We start from the raw sequence: 21,064 nt of genomic DNA on the forward strand, positions 1-21,064 counted from the left end.
TGCTGGGATACCCTGGCCGCTGCAAGAGCTTGCAGCGGCCGTGGTTGTCGCCGTGGGGACGAGTGGCAGGGCAGCCTTGGCTGTTCCCGCCGTGAATGGGGGCATTGGCGACCGCCTGGGCACACTGTGCCTGGCATGGGCAGTTGCCGCAGGCTGTTGTAGTGCTGCCCCCTGTTGCACTACATCGGCGAACGATGGTTTGTTTGTGAAAAGACCAGATACTTGTTGACGGGCTTCTCGGAAAGTAATGTTTTGTGTGATTTTGATTGTAACAATTTCTTTTTCCTTTTTCCATGTTGGACAGGTTCGGGAGTATGCGGGATGGGCACCATCGCAGTTTGCGCAGTGGGTCCCATCCTCCACCTTACACTCGTCCGTAGCGTGTCCTGTGGTGGCACACTTTCCGCAGGTGAGTTGGCGGCAGCAACTCTGAGAGCCATGACCAAAACGGTGGCATTTGAAGCAACGTCGTGGGTTGGGAATGTAGGGTCTCACATTCAACTTCAAGTATCCTGTTTCGAGATGTTCAGGCAGGGTACTGGTGCGAAATGTCACAATTATGTGTTTTGTTGGGATTTCCTTCTTATCACGACTAATTTTGATTCTTTGTACTTGTGTCACCTGCTGGTCCTTCCAGCCCTCGAGGAGCTCACCTTCAGTCAGGTCAAGCAAGTCTTGATCAGATACAACGCCTCGGGAAGTGTTGAGTGAGCGGCGTGGTGTAATTGAGATAGGTATGTTTCCAAACGATTCTAGTTTTGAGAGGTTTTCATACTGGCTCTGACTTTTTACCTCGAGGAGGAGATCGCCACTGGCCATTCTTGTAGCCTGGTAACCTGGTCCAAATGTAGTGGTGAGGCATTTGGAAACAACGAAAGGCGAAATAGTTCTGGCGTTCTTTTCAGCGGTTTCACAATGGATTACATGGTAGCGGGGAAAGGTTTCTTTCGGCTTGCTGAAATAATTGCGAAAGTCTTCGGTGCGCCCTCTCTTCGAGAGAGGACGATCGTGTAATGAAGGGAGAGAAGAAAAAGCCATAAACTAAATATGAGTTCGGCAGCCATGCCAGCCGCCCAGCATGAAGCCCAACACGGGGACGTGACAAGTCCTAAATTTATATGAGTCATGTCAACGTCAGCTGTACACAGCCGCTATAACCAAATATATTGTGCCCAAGACAGACCACATACACAAGGTTATCCCTTGCCACCCGGAAAAATCGGAAGTAAATGGAAAAGAGAAGAAGACAGGATAAATTTAAAGACGAGAAAAGACTAAGATGTAGAGAGAGAGAGAGAAATAGGAAAAGGCGACTACCGATTGACCCACCCAGGGGTGCCGTCTACGTGAAGCCGGGGCCAAAGGGGTGTGTTGCCTCTGCCGGGGGGCCTTAAAGGTCCAATCACCCAGCATTGGCTCAACCCCCCGGATCCCCTTTTCCCCGGACACGGCAAAGCCACGCACGGCTAGGCGTGGGAGGGAGTCAAAACTCCCCCGTTAGCTCGAGTCCGTGGTGTCGCTACACACCAAACGCCTACCTGCGCAGGCGCCCCTGCGGGGAGTCTTGATTGTCGGTGTTCAGACTTTCCCTTTCATGCCCGCCCATTCGTTCTGGCTATTCGATAATTTCTAAGCCTTTATTTTCCAGTTGTCTTCCCAACCAAGGCACATTGTGGCAGCCAGCTGCACGTGTAAGGCTGGGTGCCGACGTTGGTGTAAGCACGTCGCGGCCTTGGGAGTATTTGTAAACAAGTGGGAAAGTACATTGTGCAAGGACCTACCGTGTGCCTGGCTAGGGCCTTCGGCGCGCCCGCTCCTAGAAACGAAGAAGAAGATCAAGGACCTTTTTACAGGTAAAACATTGAATGCACTGTGGCAGGCGCTTCAATAACAACATGCTACTATCGCCCACCCAGGTCGCCCTTTGCCAGCGCCCACACTAAAGCCGTTGTGTGCGCAGGTAATGCTGTAACAGTTCCCGGATTTGAAATGCGCCCCAAGGCAGGTACTGGATGCAGAGGATTTCTCAGCTAATGAAAGCAGGCACGTAGATCCACATGGCACGTAGATCCCGAACACATGAAAGAAATCCTTCAACAGGAGCGCAGTATTTACCACGTGATGGAAGTAGGAGGCACACTTCCTTTGAAAATTCGAACCTGGGACATGTTGGCCCCCTTGACAAGCCCTGAAAGGGTGTTTTATGAGACAGCTGTTCGCAGAAGCTTAGCTGGAATCTTGGATACTGAACTCCACACTAGAGGTCAATTTAAAGTTCAAAGGTTTGTCATGAGTAGTGTAAATGGCCACTTGTCTGGCCTGGCATTGGTCAGTGTTTTACTCTGTATACCATACTGCTAATTTCAAGTGGCACGAGGAGCGGTGGCTCCGTATTACGAGTTTATCCACTCACAGGATCAAAACAAGGGAAGGAGAATTTGACAGCTTTGCAGAGTCACTTGCTATGCCACGTCCGTTTTCCACTGCGGCCACTTGCTACGGTAAACAATCTGTCATATGCCATATTAACCATGTTAAAAATCCTCCACCACTGTTGCTGTTATTCCTTTTGTATGTCATTAATATCTAAACCTGTTATGTTTTAGGAAAAAAACAAGGAAGACGAAGCCAGGCGAAAGCTTGCAAGGGCCTAACGGGCTCCTGTTTTTGAGGTGATGATTGATGGTTAGTGGAGTTTATTGGCGCAAGGGCCAGATGTGGCCAAAGAGTGCCAGAGCGATGATAATGAACTGTGCGATATGCAGTATGGATAAAACAGATGTGACGTGGCAGTAAATGGGCCTAAAACAGTCGCTGTAGGTGCGTAAAATATACATATAGTAAAATTATTGCAGTGACAAATGATGTGTGCTAAGGAGACATAAAATGCTTTAAAAATGATACGTATATGAAATAAAAACTTGGCGTGGAGCACCAGTTCCTCGGCAGAGCCCTTAAAACAAGAGCATGGAGGCCAGGGCTCATTGAAAGCTGCTATCACAGCGGCATCCTCGAGACAGAGGATGCGCTATGAACTTCTTGGGCTAAAAACATTCAATACTACATCTTTTAGAAAGCCAAGGACTGATTTTGCGTCGAATAGCGGCTCTTCGCCGAGAAACATAGTAGGATGTAGAGGAAGATGATAGCGGTGTGCTAAAGCAAAATATTTCTTTCTCTCTCATTCAGCTTCCGGACACTCCAGGAGGACGTGGGGGACAGTTAGCCTGTCGCCACATCTACCACAAGTAGGAGGTTCATCGCCAGTCAGAAGAAAGCTATGGGTACCATATGTGTGTCCTATTCTGAAGCGACAGAATAGGACATCAGTTCACCGTGTTCTTGTAGCGGAGGGCCAGCAACCCAACCGCGGCTTAATACAGTGAAGCTTATTATTTATTTCTGTGTCCCACAAGCGTTGCCAGTGGCTTCGCAGTTTCTTGCACAGGAAGGGTTTTAGATATGTTGCGGGGACAGCAGCGGTAGGGTTAATAGCGCACAATATAATTGACCTGGCAATTTGATCAGCTAACACATCGCCCTCGACGCTTCTATGGCCAGGTACCCAGCAAAGAGTAACATGCTGGTTGGACATATACGCTGTACACAGAACGGAATACAGCTCATGTATTACCGGATTTCTGAATCTGAAAAGGGATCTTAATGCATTTACGACGCTTAACGAGTCTGTGAATATAATTGATTTTCGAATGTTTGATTTTCGTATATGCTTCACAGCCGACAATAGTGCATAACCCTCAGCCGTAAGTATACCTTTTTCTGGGTGCAGTACACCAGATTCCGAGAAGGATGGTCCGATGGCAGCATAAGCCACCCCTGCGTGCGACTTAGAAGCGTCGGTATAAAACTCTAGGCATGAGTAGTTGGACTGGAGTTGTCGGAAATGCATTTTAATATGTGCTTATGGTGCGTGTTTAGCGATATCGGCAAATGAGGTGTCACAATGTATAAGCTGCTACTGCCACGGCGGTAAATGTTTTGCTGTGGGCATAGGACAAAGTTCTAGCAGCAGAACACCCATTTCCTCCCTCAAGTTTCTCACACGCAAAGAGAACAGCTTCCTTGTTGTGAGTCGATTATGGAAGAGGGTGACAGCGGTCATATCGTTTATAGCTGATTAAGAAGGATGCTTTATCTTTGCGTGTACCTTTATAAAATAAGTGAAACTGCTATAGGATCGCTGCACGTAAAGTGGCCACTGATTCGACTCTACATAGAGGCTCTGGATCGGACTTGTCCTCAAAGCACCGGTTGCATGTCAGATACCCAAATGGTGAACGGGGTCTAAGATTTTCAAAGCACTTGGCGTTGCGGAATGATAAATTATAGAGGCTAATCAAGACGCGACCAGACAAGGCTTTTGTACAAGTTCAAGGGACACTTCCGACCACTACCCCACGTTGTACGTGATAGGAGCTTTAGGAGGTTCATCGCTTTCAGACATCTCATTTTTACATATTTCATATGGGGAATAAACGTGAGCTTGGAATCTAAAGTGGTTCCCAGGAATTTATTCTCGTTGCTCACAGAGAGTTGGTCTCCCTTGATCGCAATATTTGGTAGTGGCATTACCCCTCGTTTGTTGGAGAAGAGCTCGCAACTACTTTTCTGGGGGTTTATTTTAAAACCATTCTCATCCGCCCATTTAGAGAATTTATTCATTCCAAGCTGCACCTGTCGTTCGCAGATAGATATATTGCATGATTTGAAACTCATCTGCACATCATCAACATACACGGAATAAAACATCGCGCTTGGAATTACTGACTGCAGGGAGTTCATTTTTAGAAGGAAGGGTGTGCAACTAAGCACGCCCCCTTGCAGAACACCAGCCTCTTGGGTAAATGATCTAGAGAGAGCATTTCCCACTTTTACGCGAAAGGTTCGATTAGTCAGATAGCTTTCAACTGTGTTTAACATGTTCCCATGGCGGCAAGATCGCGTAGAATCCCGAATCGCCATGTGGTATCGTACGCTTTCTCCAGGTCTAAGAATACCGAAAGTACAAACTGCCTATGAATAAATCCATCTCTGATGTATGTCTCTATGCGAACAAGGTGGTCTATTGTCGAACTCCCCTCTCTGAAACCACACTGAAGGGGGTCTAGTATACTGTTACTTTCTAGGAAGTGGATTAAGCGCCGGTTTAACATTTTTTATATAATTTCCATAGATAGCTTGTTAACGTTATTGGCCTGTAGCTGGCGGCCAAGGACGGGTCTTTGCCTTGTTTAAGTACCGGGATGACTATCGCTTCTTTCCATGACAATGGAATGTACCCAGCTTCCCACATGGTATTGAAGAGGGTTAGGAGTGTTTTTAGTGCTTCTGGGTGAAGATACTTGATCATTTCATACACTATACGATCGCCACCTGGTGCCGAGTTTTTGCAGTAGGCAAGAGATGCCCGAAGTTCAGCAAATGAAAATGGGCAGTTGTTAGTTTCCCTGGAAGGACGTTTACATTTAAGGGGTTACCGCTCTTCGCGTTCTTTGAATCTTAAAAACGTTTCTGTATAGTGTGATGCACTTGAGACATATTCAAAGTGTTCACCTAGGCAGTCCACCTGCTCCTCCAGGTTCTTCCCTCAGCTATTTACCAAGGATAGGGGGTGCGACTCCCGATCCGTTAACTTCTTTACCCTATTCCGAACCTTCGTTTCGTCGGTGTAAGAATTTATACCGAAGATGTACCTATTCCAACTTTCTTTCTTTGCAAGACGACGCGTTCTTCTGGCTTGGGACTTAACCTGTTTGAAATTGACGAGGTTTTCAGCCGTTGGGTAATTTCGAAGTAGTCTCCAAGCTTTATTTTGTCTATTGCGTGCTTTCCGACAATCGTTATTCCACCATGAGATGCGACAGCTATTAGTCATTCTGTTAGTTTTCCTAATGCATTTCACTGCAGCGTCAACAATAAAACCTGTTGGGCATGCTACAGCACCGTCTACATTAAAATTAGCAATGTCATCCCCGTCTAAAAATGTAATTTCTCCGAACAGTTCCCAGTTGGCTGACTTGGTGTTCCAACGATGAAAGTCAGGCGAGCATGTATCTTCTTTTGTTAACTTCAACATAATCGGGAAGTTGTCACTCCTAAGGGGGTTCTCGACAACGAACCACTCCAGATATGGAAGTAATTTACTCGAGACAATACTCAGGCCTATAGAAGAGTATGTGTTGTGTGTAGTGCTATAATATGTTGATTCTTTTTTGTTTAGTAGACATGCACCTGACGAAAACAGAAAGTGTTCTACTAGGCGTCCTCACGCTTCTAAACGGCAGCCGCCCCATAGGGGTTTATGTGCGTTAGATCACCAACGACTATATATGGCGGAGGAAGTTCATCAATGAAGCTTTGAAATTGTGTCTTCGAAAGTTGATAGCACGGAGGAATGTAAAAAGAGGTAATTGTTAGTAGCTTCCCGAACAGCACTGCTCAGACAGCAACTGCCTCAAGAGAAGTTCGGAAGTTTAATTGCTTACAGGCAACACCTTTATCAACTGTTATAGCGACACCGCCCGACGAAGTGACAGCGTCGTCACGGTCTTTGCGGAAGATGACCTATTGCTTCAGAAAGTTTGTTTGTGTGGACTTGAGATGTGTTTCCTGAAAACAAAGCACCTTTGAAGTATGTTTATTAAGAAGTTCTCTAATATCATCGAGGTTATGGAGAAGTCCTCTCACATTCCACTGTAAGATCTGTGTGTCTATTTTAGATGTGTTTTGTGCTGTGTGCTCAAGGATGGAAAGTTAGCTCACAGACCCTTTCTAGGGGCCGTGACACGAGATTTTTCTTTTTTAGATCGGTCGACAGAGTCGCGCCGATCCTTATACGCTGGCAGCGCCCTCACGCTCGGTGTTGTGTCCATTGCCTCTTGCGAGGCGCTGGACACGCGCTCTTTGCGAGCGCTGCGTTTGTTTTGAGGGCCTCGCCTCAAAGGACGAGACCATCGCGGCCCCCAGCCCGGAGGTTGGTGGGTGTTTCTTGGATGGTGGAGCAGCACTGGCTGCAACTGCCGAGGGGGCGGATGACGTCACCACTGGCTCATTACGCGTGTGCCAGACAGCCGCCGGGGGCCGTCGTGGCGCTGCCCCCTGACGCGCCACTTCAGCAAAGCTGGTTTCTGGTAGATAGGACACCTGCCTTCGTGCCTCCCTAAATGAAATGTTTTGTTTTACTTTAATTGTGACAATTTCCTTTTCTTTTTTCCAGCATGGACATGACCGTGAGTATGCGGCATGCTCCCCATTACAGTTCACACAGTGAAGAGAGTTTTCACAGATATCAGATGTGTGTTCTTCAGCACTGCATTTCGCACAAGTTAGGCGGCCTCGACAGTTCTGTGAACTGTGACCGAACCGCTGGCATTTGAAACATCGGAGAGGGTTCGGTATATCTGGCCTCACTCGAATCTTGATGTGCCTAGTCTCAACGGAGCCGAGCAGTACACTTGAATCGAAAGTATCAGGTGCTTAGTCTGGACTTCTTTGCCATCACGCCTCATCCTCATTCATTTCACGTTGATGACATTCTGTTCGCTAAAACCCTCCAGGAGTTCAGCCTCCGTCAGCCGTAACAGGTCATGATCTAAAACAACGTCACGGGTGGTGTTCATGGTTCGGTGTGGGGTTACTATTATTTTGGTATCTCCAAATTTCACTAGATTAGGCAGTCTCTTATATTGTTTCTGGTCGCGGAGCTCCAACAGGAGGTCACCACTTGCCATTCTCGATGATTTATATCCTGGGCCAAAGATTTCCGTCAAAGACTTTGAAACTAGAAAAGGTGAAAGCGTTCGCACAGACTTGCCGGCTGTGTCAGCGTGGGTAACGTGGAATCAGGGAAAGAATACTTTCTGGCGACCAAGAAACTGGAAGACTTCATCGGTGCGCCTTCTTTTCTGAGGGCGATCAGGAACTAGCCATATGTATATGTTTATTTTCGGCAGCGGCGCCAGCCAGCCACCATGGAGTCCTACAAGGGGACGTTGTAGGGTCTGTAAGTACAGACCCTGCAGACGCCAGCTGTATGCGACCACTATAACCGAATATGGTGTATCCAAGGTAGGATAGCCAATCAGGGTTAACGCTTGCCGCCAGGAAACACGGAAGTCAATGGAAGTGAGTAGTGGACAGGAAAGTTTTAAAGTAAAAGGAAAGACGAAGATGTGAGGTGGAGACAGGATAAGGCGACTGCCGATTCCCCCTGGGCGGGTCAATCCAAGGGTGCCGTCTACGTGAAGCCGGGGCCAAAGGGGGTGTGTTGCCGCCACTGGGGGGTCTTACAAATCCAATCACCCAGTATTGGCTCAACCCCCAGGATCCCCTTTTCCCCGGACATGGCAAAGCCACGCACGGCTAGGCGTGGGAGGGGGTCGAAACCTCCCCCGCAGCCCAGGGGTGCCGTCTATGTGAAGCCGGGGCCAAAGGGGTGTGCTGCCTCCACCAGGGGGCCTTAAAGGTCCAATCAACCGGCGTCGGCTCACCCCCCAGGATTCCCTTTTCCCCGGACTCGGCAAAGCCACGCACGGCTAGGCGTGGGAGGGAGCCGAAACTCCCCAATTAGCTCGTGTCCATGGTGTCGCTACGCACCAAACGCCTACTTACACAGACGCCCCCGCGGGGGTGTTCTTAAGGTAAAACCACAGCTGCAAAAATTTTCACCGTTCACCTATTCAATTCTCATGAGCAGGTTGGACTGGTTGTGCACCCCCAGCAGCCCTGGCTCTGCTGCAGTCCGGATGGAATCATATTGGCTGATGGCACAGCTCGCACAGTAGAGATCAAACGCCATTTCTTACTGTGAAATCAAGAACTGCTTTATGCAGAAAACATGATCTGCCACGCTAAGTACATACATTATGTTAATGGCCGGCTAGCACTGAGGAAGACACATCCATATTACACACAAATTATGGTTGTGCTGTACATCCTAAACCTTAGAGAAGCATCTTTTTGTGTACTCGAAAAAACAGAAAATAAGTGTAATAGTTGAAAGGGATGAGAAGCTTCTGAGTGAGTACATACCCAAGCTAGAGTGGTTTTATTTAAAACACATGTTAAGCCAGCTCTCAAAACGCCTTAAGTGAATTCATATATTTAGATGCTAAACTTCAAGTGTCGACACAGCCAACTTGGTGAAGCACTAGAATGCTTCCTCTAGTCATGCGTAGTTTCAGTACTAGTTATTAACTGTACTGAGGACGTTCTACATCATAGGGCTTTTAATCCAGCATGTCACATTGGTGGCGCAATGTGTCCTAAATTTACCTTACTTCTCGATTAGCCAACTTCATAACATAACATGTTCACAAGATTTATAGTTTAAACATTATTAAGCATAGACCTTTCATTATAACACGAAATGTTTTTTTTCATTTATTGTCTCTTTAAGCAAGCTCGCGGTGGGAACCACTAAGCGAGCTGAAGTAAAGCATAAAAAGTGTATTGTACATAATTTCCTTTTATTCATCAAGTATGCACAATGGTCTTGTAGAGTGATTTCAAAACACACAAATGCTAAATAGGCACAATGTACAGAACCACAAAACGCAACGTAAAAAACAGAGTCCAACGTTGTCCTGTAATGTAAAAAAACAGTGTCTAGTGTTGGACTGCATCATGTGAGCAGCTGCTTCAAGAATGTAAGCTTTGCCAGGAACTTCTGGCTGAGAAAGGAATGCCAATCAATATAAAGGACAATTTGTGTTCTTATTCATTTTGTATTGTATGTGCTAATGCTTTGATTGGGTGACCATAATTTTTAACTGAGTCCAGCGAACATCCCCTGCAAGGCTGTAGATATTGTAAATATTATTAATTCATTGATTCAGGGTATTTAAATCATATATATGTATAGTTTATTTATTATATGTTGTTTAATTCCTGTAATGGATCTGTGTTTCCCTGGTGTTTAATATGCCAAAGTGCGTATGTGTGTACCTATTGATCAGAATACAAGTTTTTTGTTCTCGCAACTGTTGAGTCTGAATCTGTCTTTGGATCATTAGTAGCATTTGCTGGCATGCCGAAAGGCCTCTGGCTGATTGTACATGCTTTCATGGATCGTTTGGGGGACGAATATGTGAGTAAGGCAACTTATTTGTCATAACAATAGGTTTCAAGCAAATATTGTTTAGGAGCCCTTATGCTGTTCTTCACTGTCACGCTTATGTTCGCTGAAAATCGGCATCTGATGGTTAGCAAGGATACAACACATACGCATAATATCCCCCATGTGATGAATCAGGTCAACAGGAATTCTCGTATTTAGCACATTAAACATCTTCACACGTTGAATGACTCTCTCAATATGGATGCGCACCTGAGCAACATTATATGTCTCCAACAATTCCTCATGAGTGAACTGCACATTCCCTTTTGAAAAGGGTGGCTAAACCAAAATTACTTTCTGGCCTTCAGTTGGTGCTATAGTGCCCGGAAAGCCCTTCTCTACCAACATAATATCACCAGGTTCTATCTTGTCAAGAAATCCAGACTCTAATGTTATTTGTGTGTCAGATGCCAAGCCACTATATACATCTGACAAAAATGCCACAACCCCGTTTGGCAGAATTTCTATCAAACATTTCAATGTATGACAACCTTTATAGTGTGAAAACAGTGCCCTTTTTGTTCTACAGTAGATGGCTCTTCAGTACGTATCTCTGTGCAACCTATAGTATATCTACATTGAGGATAATGTAACATAAAGCTTGCTGGCATTGATGCTTGGACAGCACTAAAAGACGGCTCTGGTATGAATTCCGTCAGGGCAGTCGACAAGTTGCTCAATATGAAGAAAAAATTATGGTCAACCCCTGTGCGATGCAAATCAAAAAGTGCTCCAAGGCTCGCCAATGAAATACCGAGCTTTAGTTTCACGAGAAAAATCACCAGCTTTTGTGAAACTGGTACGTCGACCCTCCGAGCATTGATAGGTGAAAGTACAAATGTCAGCAAAGCAAATACATGACTGCTAACACCACAGAATTCCGTGAAGGCATCTGGGCGATCAACAAGAGAGCTGTGCCCAAGGAACGCACAGCTACGCTCGTTCGGTCCTGTGCTTGTCGTTGTAGCTGGCGTTGCCTGCACTGCTACATGTGTCATGTTTGAATGGCACAACAGTGTACTTGCTGAGCCTCCTGATGACAGGGAAATAAAAACGCTGCAAGGACAATTAGTATGACTTTCTTCTGTTTGAGTTGCCCGAAAATATGAAACACATGTTTTTGACTTAAGGTCCTGACGCCCGTAGTTAGTTCGCATAAGTGGTGGCATTCCCGTTTGGTGGCGTAATTGATATCGAGGGGGAGAAACGGGCAGGCTACTAACATGAAGCCTTTGCTTTTTTATGCGCAAAAATGGCTGACGTAGCCATCTCTACATCTGATTTGAGGTTGGGCGTACCGCAATTTCTCATCTTCTTCTCTTTCAGATCCTCCTTGGGCGCTGCTGCCTCATGTGAGGTTCCCGGTTGGGGATCAGTCTGCCGCTTCATATCTGGGATAAGTACCAGTCCAGATTCTGGTAATGTGATACGGAACTTCTGGCCAACTCCTACGATGTTTTTCAAAGGGGTTCCGCTTTGTGTCGGCCAATTGGCTAGCGAAGTCCCGTTTTTCGGATGCTCTGTATTTGCGTTCCCACAGTGGGCTTGTTTTTGGATTCTTCTTCTTTTCGAACTTCTCTGCAACAGCGGCTTTCCAGCGACTCCATCCAGACGAGTTCGGTTGTCAGCTGACACGTGACAATCCTTAGATGAGGATCCAGCTTGGTCTTCGAGCCGGACACTGTTGAGAAGCACGGTTTTCAGCTTCAATTGCTTGCACTTCTCGAGTGCGTCTTCATACTCTCGCGAGCCACGTTTTTCAGGCGTGGCAGACGGACGCGTATTTACTTCCACGGCGTCTTCCTTCGACAGCATCTCAGCTCTGCACAACAGTCCAGCAATGGTCTCATTTTTGTGCACAGCGCTCGAACGTTCTGGGAAGCGCTTTGACCCCCGCAAATGCCTGCGCCAAGTGCTCAATATGGGCAAGTCTGTAGAAATCACCTCATTTTGCCACGGATGTCCACTGTAAATTGTTTGCTGGAGCAGTTGAGCACTTTGTACGGCCTGCCGTACAGTCACTCAAGAGTACGCAACACTGTGTCGCACCCACAAAGACTAGTGTGCAGCATCGTCGGCTCTGATCTCGTTTGTGCGACAAAAACTGGCATATTAAACATATAGTTCATTTGGTCGTTTCTTTTTATCCAGACATGTAGGCTAGTGTGGTGGATTGTGAAAATGAGCAGGATTGCCTTTGTCTCATACCGATTATCTTTCAATAAAGCTTTGGCTCTATTTAAATGAAGCTTTGGTTAAGCTTTGGCAATAAATTTCAATAAAGCTTTGGTTAAACTAGATTTATTTACTCTGTTGATGTGTGCATGTGCTATGCATGATTGTTCACAACGATTCTGTGTATCTATTAGTAGTAGTAATAAGTGGCTCTTCAGAGCACTGCATATAGTAGCACCATAAATAGCGACCATATTGTGTTCTGCTTACATATAATGGCCGACCGAACCTTACTCAAGCAAGGTTTCCAATTTTGATTAGGCACACCGAATTCATTTTTACCATGAAAAGTGTGGAACTCAATAAAGCTTTGTGGCACTTCTGTTTCTTGGACAAATATTCGAGATCAGATAGTGCCAACTCGGATACGGAATGTCCGGTTGGGCAGGTAGCTTTCGATGATTATCAGCATTGTTCCTTGCATACCTAAATGTGACAAGGTTTCGCAGTAGGGAGTATGCATCGAAACCGAGCCGCTATGTGGCGCAGTGCTGCGCGGGACAAGGCGCCATCTTCGTAGCTTTCGTGCAGCAGACATCCACGCTCACCACTGCGTTTACCATGCGTATGTGATACGTGTTGGGTGGTGCTGTGTGTAGGTTCTTCTGTTATGAAGAAATGGCGCCTGGATGGCACTGACGCTGAACCACGCAGCCCAAAGAGTGTTGCAGAAGCCAAGCCAAGGGAGGCACAGCTGTTGAAGTTTTTCTCATCACAGAGCAAAACAGAGAATAGGCCGGCACTGCTCTCGCTTAAAAAAAAAATTGACTGACAACTACATTTCCTTGGCAAAGAAATATTCAAAGCTGCTCCTGCGCAATCTAAGAAATAATGAATGCCCAAGCTCCTGGAAAGATGTCAGTGCATTTCTTCGAGGTGCCAAAGACGCCGGAGCTGCGAGTGAAATGAGAGCAGGCACATTTAGGAATGGGCGAAGCATTCCGCGGTCGCAGCCTAGGTTGCAAAAAACACTTCGCGTCCGAGGACATCGTGAAACGCTGGATTTAAAATATTCAGGCGAAAATTGTGGAGATGAGAAGAGATGGATGGGAACTGAAAGAGAATGCAGTTCCCATACATTTGCATCAGGCAGAATTGGACATTCACCCTAGCACAGAAACAGCAGCTGGTGCTTCCTCCTAAGACTTGAATGGCTGGTTCCCAGTTAGTGTGCTGCAGAAGTTATTAAGCAGTAAGCAGCTCTGTGGTTGGACAACGCAAAACATTAATGGAAATACATTTGTAGTCTACAAGACTTCTGTGATCAATGCGGTCCTCCTTATTGACAAGGCAGTTATTGTGGGAAAGGAAGGACGCATTACAATAAATGCAGCTGGAAAGGTAATGGCATCAAGGACCTTTCACTGCACTACGGATGCAAAAGCTGTGAGCAGTTTGGTGGCCCTTGTGGAGCGGCTACAAAAATCGAAGTTTTGTAGAGATTACAAAAGCAGCACGGCTAACAAAGGACAGGTGCACAGCAAGAAATGTGACATACTCTTATATAGTGCAGTATGTACAATGTGCACAAAAAAAGGGAAACAGGGCTGTGGCCGCAAAATTCAATATCTCTCACAAGAACAGGCTGAAGAAATCAAACGTTGCCCTAAGAAAAACACTGGCCTGCAGTTCAGCGGCAAAAAGAAACATGCAGCACGAGAAGCACGCACTAAAAGAGGAAACAGGCAATCGACAAAAAAAAAGGTAAATACAAAAATTAGGGAGGACCTGCCACATGCCCTACGTGCGCCATTACGAACAGCAGTGCAGTTACCAGGCAGAAAATTTAAAGAAATGCGCTACAAAAACAATGACTCATGCGCTACCTTCTAATGAAGATTTCAAGCTTAAAAGTCTATCATATGATAACGACACAAAACTGCTTCCCCTCTTATCAATGAACAGGCTGTGTTTATGTTCTAAAAGGCGTGGTTAACAAGAGAGCTCTTGAGAACATTGCTTGCCAAATGAAAAACAGGGGACTCAACTGCTACAAAACATTATTTTAGATGAAATAAAAGTGGGACAAACATTTGAATTTGATAAAAGCAATTGGAAATTTGGAGGTTTTGTCGACTATGGCAAAGACACCACATAAAGCGATCTTGCAGACAATGCCCATTCAGCCTTTGTTTTTGTTCTCAGCGGCACCCGCGATTCCTGCGGAAAGACACCAGTTGGAAGACTACGCATTTGGGAGCACGCACCCCAGATGTCCTGCTTGCAAACACCACGTTCTTGGTCATACCTTGCGTTATTCTAGTGTTGATAAAGCAGCAAATAAAGGGCGCACCTGTTTCTTGAATTTGGTTTAACCCCGTTTTAACAGACATATGCCAACCAATATTCCTGATGTTCACCATTTTGTTGCATGTTTGTGGGTGCAGTAAGTATACGTACATGCAGACTTTGTTTTTATTGTCCTCAGCTGCTTCTGCAAGCCCTGCAGATGGATAGAAATACCACGTGCTTTGTCATTCTTGGCATGATTGTAGTGTTGATATAGCATTAAGTAGTCTCAGCAGACTACTTATGCTCCTGTTTTTCAACATATTCCTGAGTGTTTGTACTTGCAGTGCATATGCATACATGCAGAGTATGGTTATGTCCTCGGCTGCTTCTGTGAGCCCTGTTCCTGGATACCAGATGGATGGCCCACCAGTCGAAAGTATGTACCTTAGACAATATCATCATAAATACTGAGTTATTTCTCATTCTTCCCATTATTGTAGTGCTGATAAAGCAATAAGTAAAAACAGCGATTTTTACTTACCAGCATATTATCATGAAAAAAATTCAACTACTCTTACAGAAACAGGCAGGCAGCACCATGCGAAGGGAAAGATGCTAGATTCGGACTTTCTCCAAGTCCAATTTTCTCACAGTTCTTGACGACAGCACTTGATGGGAGTGGTAATATGGTCCAATATTACCACTGTCATAGCCGAGTGTGCCCTTAATGCATTGTCTTTCTAATTTCAGCTTCATCTGCCACTTCAGAAGTGCTTACAGGAACACAGATGTTTGGTATCGTGTCTATATCTAAACTCTTGGAGATGCTTTATTATTTCAAACCTAATGTGTTTTTAAAGTTGATGAATTCTGAACAGCTTTATAGAGTTGAGAACTATGGGGCCCAGTCTTGCATATCGCGAAACAATGCCTTCTTCGCCTTTTGCCAGCAAGTTTCTTTATCAGTGTGAGTTTGTGTTTAATATGCTATTTAAAGGGGCCCTGCAACACTTTTCCAGCATTGTCAAAAAGCGCCGCCGATCGGTTGTCGAGGCTTTAGAGGGCGATGACGATAGTTATAGCGCGAGAACAAAACGACGACACAGAGACAAGAAGGACACGTGTCCTTCGTGTTCTTCTTGTCTTTTTGTCGTCGTTTTGTTCTCGCGCTATAACGATCATCATGCTATACTAACTAGCCCAAGCTGCCACACTTCCACGCTTTAGAAGGCACACGAGGCAAATATTACATCGAAGCACGCGTCTTGAAGTTTGCAATAAATTCTCAAATCAGCTGAAAATGCTCGCTCTTCTCTCGACAAGTTATGCAGTCCGCAACCTATTGCTGGGTTAATAACACTCCTACCATTGACTCATTTGAGCAGGATGCCCTTTTTACTTACTGCGGCTGTGACATGTCCGAGGGCGCGTGCACGCATGCTTGAACGCAATGGAGAGCCACGCGTTTGAACAAGAACGAAAAGAAAAAGTGCTCAACGTGTGCTTGACTTACTTCATTCCCCCATGCTTAGCTTCCACTGCTTTCGTCGCGTTGAAGAAAGAGAGAAAGCACATAAAGCGTGTGACAAATCTATATAACTCCTTCGTACTGTACGGATTCTAAAAATGCTTGAGGCAGTCGATTCGTGAGGAAATCAGCTTCCATAGTGAAACCGTTCCATGGCTGCTTGCAAGGTGTTTCAGCGCCCCTTTAAGTAGCATAGTTCTAAGAGGCTTTGGGCGTACTGTATAGAGATGCATTCAATTCATTCTACCCAAGTGCAACCAGCACTTGATGCTATGAAGCACTAATAACTCTCTTGTTTGATATAAATCTCGCAGTCCTCTTGTCAATGATCTTAACCTCAGATAATTTTTCTGGCTTTTATGGAAAGAGTGCAGTTCACATTCAACCAAATAAAGACGATGCAGCAGACTCAGACCCAGCTGTTTGCAGAACTCAGAAATAGATCAGAAGACACAGGTGAGGAAGAGAGCAGCCAGCTTCCTGACAAGGCTTTCCAAACAGTTTGCGATTTCGTGGAGTGGGATGAGCAGATGGCAATGAACAAGGAAGCAAAGGTTCAAATGGCAATATAACTAATTGAATTCATTCGTATACGATTTTCAGCGAAAATATGTTGTATCCAAGCTCTGCATGTAACTATTCTCTTGGTTAAAATGTATTGCATCTCATAAGGGCGTTTCTGTACTGAGCTTTGTCATATATCTCATCAATTACCAGAAAAAGCACATGATCATTCAAGGTGGCGACAATGTGAGGCATAAACCAATGAGAAGATTGAAAGGCTTGATGACGTAGGACCTTGCAAAAGAATTTTATTAGTTTGGTGCAAAGAAAAAAATAAAAGCTAAGCGACTTGAACATCTCCTAATTTCTCTGTTGTAAGTCTGCATGCCACTTTCACTCCCTCAATTACTTTGGTAAAATTTTGTCAACCCCTTAATATATTTTTGTTCCACAGCGTGCTTCACTGTTAATGCAAATAACGAGGCAGAGGAAACACTTAAGAATGTCGAGGAGGCAACGATGACCTGGTTCCGCCATGTTGCAGAGAGAGCAGCAGCGGGCCACCTAATAACTACTACTAGTAACGGTGAAGACACTCGTTTTCGATGGTGAAAACAATAAATCGTTTTTGCTGGTCACTTGATGTTCAATTCCTTGGTTTCCAAAGAATTGGCTAGATTTAAGTGATAGAGTTATTTGTGGTAGAAAAAAGTGTGGTGATTGGATGAGCAATATGCTTTTCTGTAGGGAAACTGGCTCCCTCAAGTGAGGGAGGGGGGTCGTGCAAGAAGAGGCAAGTTAACATGTTGGGTAGTGGATGTCCCACCCTTTGAGAAAGTCTCTTAAGTACCAAAAGAGGCTACATGTCTTGTCAGCAGCGTAGCCAGAAATTTTTGGCAGGGGAAGGGGTTCAACATTTTTGGAGGGGGGGCGGGGTGGGGTTCATTATTACTTTTTGCATGTGCATGCTTGTTTTTCGATGTGTGGGTGTATATATTGTTACGGGGAATAGAGTATACACTGGCGAGCAAATGCGTACTGGCGAATATACTGGCGAGCTAATGCGTACAACGCTGCTGTAGTCCGAGCACGTTCACGTTCAGCACTTTGTCGTCGTCATCCTCAGGCATCTACTTATCCCGTGACATTACCCGGAGGCGGCAGAAGCACCGTCCCGGTGCGATCAATTCTCGACGCGTGAGTAGTATGGTTTAAGCCGTGAGACGTGCATTCTATCGGCCGGGACTGAAGCTGGTACTGACATGGTATGGAGTGGAGCTATCTCATAGGTCACGCTGGTGACCTTGCGTTTGACGCGGTAGGGGCCAACGTAACGGGACATTAGTTTTTCGCAGAGAACAACACGTCGATATGGTAACCAAAGCAAGACGAGTGACCCCGGAGAGTACTGTACGTCGCGGTGCCGGCGATCGTAAGCACTCTTTTGGTTAAGCTGCGAGGCACATAAACGATCCCGGGCGACTTGGCGGGCGATGTCAGCTCGGGCCAGGGCATCACGAGCATAAGCAGTCGATGAGGGAGCGTCAGATTGGAGCATGGTGTCCATGGCCAAAGGCGGGTCATAACCAAACAGTAGGTAAAAAGGGGAAAATCCAGCTGTATCATGACGTGAACTGTTGTATGCGAAGGTAACGAAAGCTAAGTGGATGTCCCAATCTTTGTAATCCTTGGAGACGTACATCGCTAACATATTCGTCAAGGTACGGTTGAGGCGTTCCGTGAGGCCGTTGGTTTGCGGATGGTGCGCTGTAGTGAACTTGTGGTGGGTAGAGCAGGATCGCAGGAGCTCGTCGACTACTTTAGATAGAAAACAGCTTCCGTAGTCGGTGATCAACTGACGAGGAGCACCATAACGCAGAATGATGTCATGAAGAAGGAATGATGTCATGAAGCTGGTGGGGAGGGCGCGTGTACCGCGCATACCGCGTTGCGTAGTCGGTAGCAATAGCAATCCACTTATTACCGGTGGCTGACACGGGAAAGGGTCCTAGAAGATCGAGGCCGACTCGGAAAAATGTCTCATCTGGTACTTCAATGGGCTGGAGGGTACCAGCAGGTCTCAGAGCAGGTGTCTTGCGGCGCTGGCAGAGGTCGTATGCCGCAACGTACTGACGCACAGAACGGTAGAGGCCAGGCCAAAAGAATCGGCGGCGAATGCGGTCATACGTGCGTGACACCCCTAGGTGTCCAGCGGATGGGGCATCATGCAGCTGGGTCAAAACGTCTGAGCGAAGATGCACAGGAACAACGAGTAAAAGCTCAGCACCATCAAGGCGGGCGTTGTAGCGGTGCAAGATGTCGTTGTGAAGAACGAACAGTTGTAAGGAGTGGTCAGGGTGGGGAGAGCGCAGACCATTGATAATAGCACGCAAAGAGGGGTTGCGGCGTTGTTCAGCAGCTATGTCGGTGAAGTCGGTAATTGAAAGAACGAGGGCCTCTCGCTCATCTTCCCTCGTGTCAGGGGGATCGACTGGGTAACGTGACAAGCAGTCGGCATCCTTGTGAAGTTGTCCGGATTTATAGGATACGGAAAAAGTGTACTCTTGTGAGCGCAGCGCCCAGCGACCAAGGCGTCCCGTAGGGTCCTTGAGTGAGGAAAGCCAGCAAAGCGCATGGTGGTCCGTAATAACTGAGAATGGTCGGCCATACAGGTACGGTCGGAATTTCGCAATGGCCCAGACGAGAGCTAAGCACTCGCGTTCTGTGATGGAATAATTTTGTTCCGAGCGCGACAACAGTCGGCTTGCATACGCGACGACGCAGTGCATGCCTTGTTGCCGCTGCGCGAGCACTGCGCCTATGCCGTGGCCACTGGCGTCAGTACGAAGCTCCGTGGCGGCAGATGGGTCGAAGTGTGCCAGGACTGGTGGATTGGTGAGAATGTCAACGAGCGACGAGAAGGCGTTTGCTTGCTGTTGGCCCCAGGTGAATGCGACATCCGTTTTGAGGAGGCAGGTTAGAGGACGGGCTACTTCAGCAAACTTCTCGACAAAACGACGGAAATAGGAGCACAGTCCCAGAAAACTTCGGACGTCCTTGGCTGAGCGGGGTGTGGGGAAGTCGCGAACTGCTCGAAGTTTCGCAGGGTCTGGTTGAACGCCCTCAGCGTTAACAAGATGGCCGAGTACGCAGATTTGGAGTTGCCCAAAGCGGCATTTGGACGAGTTAAGTTGCAAGTTGGCACGTCGAAAAACATCAAGCACTGTGGACAGATGGGTAAGATGGTCGTCGAAAGTAGTCGAAAAAACAATAACGTCGTCAAGATAGCAGAGGCAGGTGGTCCACTTCATGCCTCGAAGGAGAGAGTCCATCATGCGCTCAAATGTCGCGGGGGCATTGCATAATCCAAAAGGCATCATCTTGAACTGATAAAGTCCATCAGGAGTCACGAAGGCCGTCTTCTCTCTGTCTTTGTCGTCCACAGCGATCTGCCAGTAGCCTGAGCGAAGGTCTATTGAAAAGAAATATTTGGCACCGTGCAAGCAATCGAGTGCATCATCTATGCGCGGTAGGGGATAGACATCTTTCTTGGTAATATGGTTGAGATGGCGGTAATCAACACAGAATCTCCAGCTATTGTCCTTCTTTTTAACAAGTACAACGGGTGAGGACCAGGGACTAGATGAGCGTTCGATTATGCCCTTATCAAGCATTTTATCGACTTCTCGCTGTATAATAGCACGCTCCGGGGCTGACACACGGTAGGGCCGTCGGCGAATGGGTCGAGCGTCACCGGTGTCGATGCGATGGCTTACCACGGATGTCTGGCCCAAATTACGGTTGCCGAAGTCAAAGATGTCCTGATATGAAGCAAGCACACGGCAGAAAGCAGAGACTTGTTCAGAGGTGAGCTTGTCAGATAGCATTGGCTTGAAAAGTTCGGAACAGGAACGTGACGAGAACGACGTTGATGAAAAATCGGGTGGCGAATCAGTGGTTAGAGCGGAAACTGTGTGGTCGACCAGTGGTGTAAGATGCGCAAGTGACATGTCGCGAGGAATAACTTGCGCTGAGAGTCCGAAATTGACGACGGGAAATGAAGTTCGGTTGTCCTTAACGGTAACCACCGTGTTGGTGAGTGCAACATTGCGTGTCATGGCGACATCAGAAATTGGGGCAGCAACATAATCACCATCGGATACTGCAGGATATGGCGAGAGTTGGACTTGGACTGCGGCTTGCGGCGGAAGTCTGAGGAAATCGACAGAGCGTAGACGAGGTGGGCTGGTAGAGACGGTCTCCGAAAAGGATGGTAGTTCGAGCCGAAGAAGACCTTTGGAACAGTCAATGAGCGCAGCGTGTGAAGTCAGAAAGTCGAGTCCAAGGATGAGGTCATGAGGGCAATTTTCCAGTACAGCGAACAGAACTGAAGTTTGATGCTCAGAAATTGTTAATCGCGCAGTGCA

This window comes from Rhipicephalus microplus, chromosome 2 (assembly GCF_043290135.1).
Source record: "Rhipicephalus microplus isolate Deutch F79 chromosome 2, USDA_Rmic, whole genome shotgun sequence".
NCBI lineage: Eukaryota > Metazoa > Arthropoda > Arachnida > Ixodida > Ixodidae > Rhipicephalus > Rhipicephalus microplus.